Below are 6000 nucleotides of genomic sequence, written 5' to 3'. Positions count from 1 at the left end.
ACCATGGAATTTCGCCAAGCAGGTACTGTGAGGGGCCCCCCAACGATTCCAAACTGCAGCGTCAGCTCTGTGCTGTGCCGCCCGTTTGCCAGCAGCTCTGGAGTGACCTGACCACACTTGGAACCGTCTCAGAAAGCCGCTCACGCTGGCAGCAGAGTAGCTGAGCTAGAGCTGGGCTGAAATACTGAGTGCCTCTGCCCCTCTCTGCTGCTTTTCTGAAACAGGGTGGAGCCTTTCTGACAACTTTTAAACTGCGTGACAAGCGTCTCTGAAAGGTGAGAGATGCAGGAGGCCCTGGTGAGACCTGGGTGGGGTTCTGGTTCGGTCCAAGGTTCAGATTTCCCTGTGCCATCATCTCTCGAGCTGTTATCCCACGACTGCAGCCCATTTGGAATAGTGGGCGCTTTGTAAGATCAATTGCTCTTGCTGGGTTTCCACTATCTTGGTTCTTGCCAGATTTCATTCATATCTGGACTGAAACTGGAAAATAGATGCCATACTAGGTCAGACCAATGGTCCATCTATCCCAGTGTCCTGTCTTCCAACAGGGGCAGCCAACCAGATGCTTCAGAGGGAATGAACAGAAAAGGGCAATTTATCAGGTGATCCATCCTCTGTGGTCCAGTCCCAGCTTCTGGAAGTCGGAGGTTTAGGGTCACCCAGAGCCTGGATTGCATCCCTGGCCATCTTGGTTAATAGCCATTGGATGAGCCATCAGCCATGAACTTACATCAGGGGAGGCAACCTATGATTTTCAGTGGCACTCACACGGCCCAGGTCCTGGCCACCGGTCGGGGGGCTCTGCATTTTCATTTAATTTTAAATGAAGCTTTTTAAACATTTTTAAAACCTTATTAACTTTACATACAATAATAGTTTAGTTATATAGTATAGATTTATAGAAAGAGACCTTCTAAAAATGTTAAAATGCATGACTGGCCCGCGAAACCTTAAATTAGAGTGAATCAATGAAGACTCGGCACACCGCTTCTGAAAGGTTGCCGACCCCTGACTTATCTCATTCTTTTATGAACCCAGTTATACTTTGTGCTGACTGGCAGAGGGTGCATCAGGGCTGCAGGGATCCCCTGGGTGTGGGATCCACATACTGGTTTACCAAAGAGTGCCGTGGCAGGTCTCCAATGAAAGCCAGTGTCAGACCAGTCATCAGAATCACTGGAGAGCTAAGTGTGGAGTCAGGGATATATACTAAATTTGTGTTCTCTACATCTGTAAGTTAAGGCACCTCACCAAGCGGTGATCCCCATGGCCCGGTGGTCAGGCAGGGGGAAGAGAAGCTTAGCTCACTCTGGCTGCAATGTGCAAATTAAGTGTTGGATGGTTCGCATTGGGCGGACATTTACAGTCAGAGCAAAATGCTAATCAACAGATTGCAGGGGCTGCAGGAAAAAAACAGAAACAGATGGTGAAATCCTGGTTAGGAGTAGGTTTCAGAGTAGCAGCCGTGTTAGTCAGTATCCGCAAAAAGAAAAGGAGGACTTGTGGCACCTTAGAGACTAATCAATTTATTTGAGCATAAGCTTTTGTGAGCTACAGCTCACTTCAATGGGAACAATACCTGAGATGCAAGTAGGGTGACCAGATGTCCCAATTTTATAGGGACAGTCCCGATTTTTAGGTCTTTTTCTTATATAGGCTTCCATTACCCCCCACCCCCTGTCCTGATATTTCACATTTGCTATCTGGTCACCCTAGATGCAAATGAACCCCCAGGGGAGAGGAGTTGTCAGCGGCTGGGGCTCATGAAAGGAGGGGCTCGCCAGCCTGGCTGAAAACTGCTGTGGAAAGGCCTTTGGGCGAGCAGGAACTTAGGGTGTTAGGGCTCCAGGATGCAGGCGGTGATGCTGATTGATCTGTAACCCTTGGTTTCCAATGTTTCGATTCAGTAGTATTTGAGTCTCTGTCCTCTGTGAAATTGCATGGAAACTTTTTAAAGACACCATAATAGAGGCTCAACTTAAATGTATACCCCAAATTAAAAAACACAGTAAGAGAAGCAAAAAAGAGCCACCGTGGATAAACAACAAAGTAAAAGAAGCAGTGAGAGGCAAAAAGTCATCCTTTAAAAAGTGGAGGTTAAATCCTAGTGAGGAAAATAGAAAGGAGCATAAACTCTGGCAAATGAAGTGTAAAAATACAAGTAGGAAGGCCAAAAGAAGAATCTGAGGAATAGCTAGCCAAAGACTCAAAAAGTAATAACAATTTTTTTTTAAGTACATCACAAGCAGGAAGCCTGCTAAACAACCAGTGGGGCCACTGGACGATTGAGATGCTAAAGGAGCACTCAAGGACGATAAGGCCATTGCGGAGAAACTAAATAAATTCTTTGCGTCGGTCTTCACAGCTGAGGATGTGAGGGAGATTCCCAAACCTGAGCCATTCTTTTTAGGTGACAGATCTGAGGAACTGTCCCAGATTGAGGAAGTTTTGGAACAAATTGATAAATCATTAGAGGAGGTTTTGGAACAAATCGATAAATTAAACAGCAGTAAGTCTCCAGGACCAGATGGTATTCACCCAAGAGTTCTGAAGAAACTCAAATGTGAAATTGCAGAACTACTAACAGTCGTCTGTAAACTATCATTTAAATCAGCTTCTTTACCAGATGACTGGAGGGTAGCTAATGTGATGCTAATTTTTAAAAAGAGCTCCAGAGGTGATCCCAGGCCTGTAAGCCTGACTTCAGTACCGGGCAAACTGGTTGAAACTATAATAAAGAACAATATTGTCAGACATATAGATGAACATAATTTGTTGAGGAAGAGTCAACATGGTTTTAATAAAGGGAAATCATGCCTCACCAATCTACTAGAATTCTTTGAGGGGGGTCAACAAGCATGTGGACCAAGGGGATCCAGTGGATATAGTATACTTAGATTTTCATAAAGCCTTTGACAGGGTCCCTCACCAAAGGCTCTTACGCAAAGTAAACTGCCGTGGGTAAGAGGGAAGGTCCTCTCATGGATTGGTTAAAAGATAGGAAACAAAGGGTAGTTATAAATGTTTTCAGAATGGAGAGAGGTCAACAGTGGTGTCCCCCAGGGGTCTGTTCTGGGACCAGTCCTATTCAACATATTCATAAACAATCTGGAAAAAGGGGTAAACAGTGAGGCGGCAAAATTTGCAGATGATACAAAATTACTAAAGATAGTTAAGACCCAACCAGACTGCAAAGAACTACAAAAGGATCTCTCAAAACTGGATGACTGGGCAACAAAATGGCAGATGAAATTTAATGTTGATAAATGCAAAGTAATGCACATTGGAAAACATAATCCCAACTATACATATACAATGATGGGGTCTAAATTAGCCGTTACCACTCAAGAAAGAGATCTTGGAGTCATTGTGAATTGTTCTCTGAAACCATCCACTCAATGTGCAGCGGCAGTCAAAAAAGCAAACGGAATGTTGGGAATCATTAAGAAAGGGATAGATAATAGGACAGAAAATATCATATTCCCTCTATATAAATCCATGGTACGCCCACATCTTGAATACTGCGTGCAGATGTGGTCACCCCATCTCAAAAAAGATCTATTGGAACTGGAAAAGGTTCAGAAAAGGGCAACAAAAATTATTAGGGGTATGGAATGGTTTCCGTATGAGGAGAGAATAATAAGACTGGGACTTTTCAGCTTGGAAGACACGGCTAAGAGGAGATATGATTGAGGTCTATAAAATCATGACTGGTGTAGAGAAAGTAGATAAGGAAGTGTTGTTTACTACTTCTCATAACACAGAAACTAGGGGTCATCAAATGAAATTACAGGTTTCAGAGTAGCAGCCGTGTTAGTCTGTATTCGCAAAAAGAAAAGGAGGACTTGTGGCACCTTAGAGACTAACAAATTTATTTGAGCACAAGCTTTCGTGAGCTACAGCTCACTTCATCGGATGCATTCAGTGGAAAATACAGTGGAGATCCTGTAGCTCACGAAAGCTTGTGCTCAAATAAATTTGTTAGTCTCTAAGGTGCCACAAGTACTCCTTTTCTTTTTGCAAATGAAATTAATAGGCAGCAGGTTTAAAACAAAAGGAAGTATTTTTTCACACAACACACAGTCAACCCGTGGAACTCCTTGCCAGAGGATGTTGTGAAGGCCAAGACCATAACAGGGTTCAAAAAAGAGATAGATAAATTCATGGAGGATAGGTCCATTAATGGCTATTAGCCAGGCTGGGCAGGGATGGTGTCCCTAGCCTCTGTTTGCCAGGGCTGGGAATGGGCAACAGGGGATGGAATTGATGATTCCCTGTTCTGTTCACTCCCTCTGGGGCACCTGGCATTGGCCACAGTCGGAAGACAGGACACGGCTAGATGGACCTTTGGTCTGACCCAGTAGGGGCGTTCTTATGTTCTTAAATAATCTTATCCTTGCTTTTTCTAGAAACAAAGCTAAGTGCTGTGTGCTCAGCAGAGCTGGGGACTAGATGGAACTAGCAAACTCAGGTGTAACTGTTCCTTTGGGAGCAGCAGGTCTGGTCATTGTGTGAGCGTCCAGCGGACGAGGGGTGGATGGACACCGCAGCGGGTGCAGGGAGGATGCTGGGCTGGAGCGTGTCTGTCAGTATCCTGAATGAGGGACAGCAGAGGGTTTGTGCTGCGTGTGGCTGGGCTGTCAGGGAGCTGACCCCTGGCGGGCACGGACCAGGCTCCCTCGCGCGAAGGGCAGGTGGTAGCCACCTAGCTCACAGCTCTGAGCTCTCTGGGAAGCCAAGAATGGTTTTTTTCTAAACGAGATGCTCTTGTTCTCCCACAGCAATGGGACTCACAGCAGGAATTACTTACAGCAGAGGGGCGCAAACTTTTTCAGAGTCCGTCCCCCCCAACCTGCTATAAAAACTCCACGACCCACCTGTGCCACAACTGGTTTTCTGCATAGACAAGACAGGGTCAGCGTCAGGGGGTAGCATGTAGGGCAGTTGGCTGGGACCCCATGCCACGGGGCCCTGCAAAGCTGAGTTGCTCAGGCTTCAGCTTCAGCCCTGGGTGGCAGGGCTCTGGACCTGGGCTGCCGCCCTGCTTTGGCTTTTTGCCCTGGGCCCCAGCGAGTCTAATGCCAGCCCTGCTTGGCGGACCCCCTGAAACCTGCTCATGGACCCCCAGAGGGCCCCGGACCCCTGGCTGAGAATTGCTGAATTAAAGGAAGATTTGTGACCTGTGTTCTGCAGGAGGTCAGAGCACCGTGGTCTCTTCTGGCCTAAGAAGCACAAACCCGAGATGTGGGTCTGGACTGGCAAGGTTCCAAGCAGAACCTCCCGTCTCCTCCTTACACCCAAACGGTTGTAAACCGAAGAACCCAGCCTTACTCCGGCTCTGGCTCCGGTTCGCGTGATTGGTGCTGTGACCACACCAGATAGCCATGCAGTGTCCCACCAGGAAGCCCACCCACGGCAGGAGCCACGGGAGCTCTCGGGAGAGAAGGGGCATGAGTGGTGCAGGGGATTGCAGCGGAGGTGTGACTGGCTGCATGCACAGTGTAGGGGGATGAGCAAGGAAGGGCAGCATTCACACCCCCTCATTTCCTCTGAAACATCTCTCTCTCATCTCCTGGCTAAATAGGTGCTTCCAGCCCTGGAGAATAATTAAGACTCCCCAAATGCCACATAATTAGAGGGGAAGGTTGCTGTGAAAGCCACAAGCTCGCGCTCCACATGCAGGAGCCGGAGAGACAATTTTCTAGGAAATCAATTACAAAGCCTACGCTCCCTCCCCAGCTCAGACAAGCTGCACCACGGCAGGTCCTGGGGAGCTCAGCTGAGACAACAGAGTGCGTGCCTGGGTCTGGACAGTGCTCCAGCTGGCCATCGGTTACCCTTGTGGGCTCTTTTTGAGAATTCAGCAAAAGCAAAGCTCCTTTGCAGAGCAGCAAGGTCTGCTGGCCTGCCTTAGCCATGTCCACCGGAGGATCCAATCAATTTGCAGTTCTAGGCAGGATTCTGCAAAGGTTGCTTGGAAAAATCCACCTTTTCGAAGCT

Source organism: Lepidochelys olivacea (genome assembly GCF_965140295.1).
Source record: "Lepidochelys olivacea isolate rLepOli2 genome assembly, chromosome: 27".
In the NCBI taxonomy this organism is placed as follows: domain Eukaryota; kingdom Metazoa; phylum Chordata; order Testudines; family Cheloniidae; genus Lepidochelys; species Lepidochelys olivacea.
Note: the sequence above shows the minus strand (reverse complement) of the source record.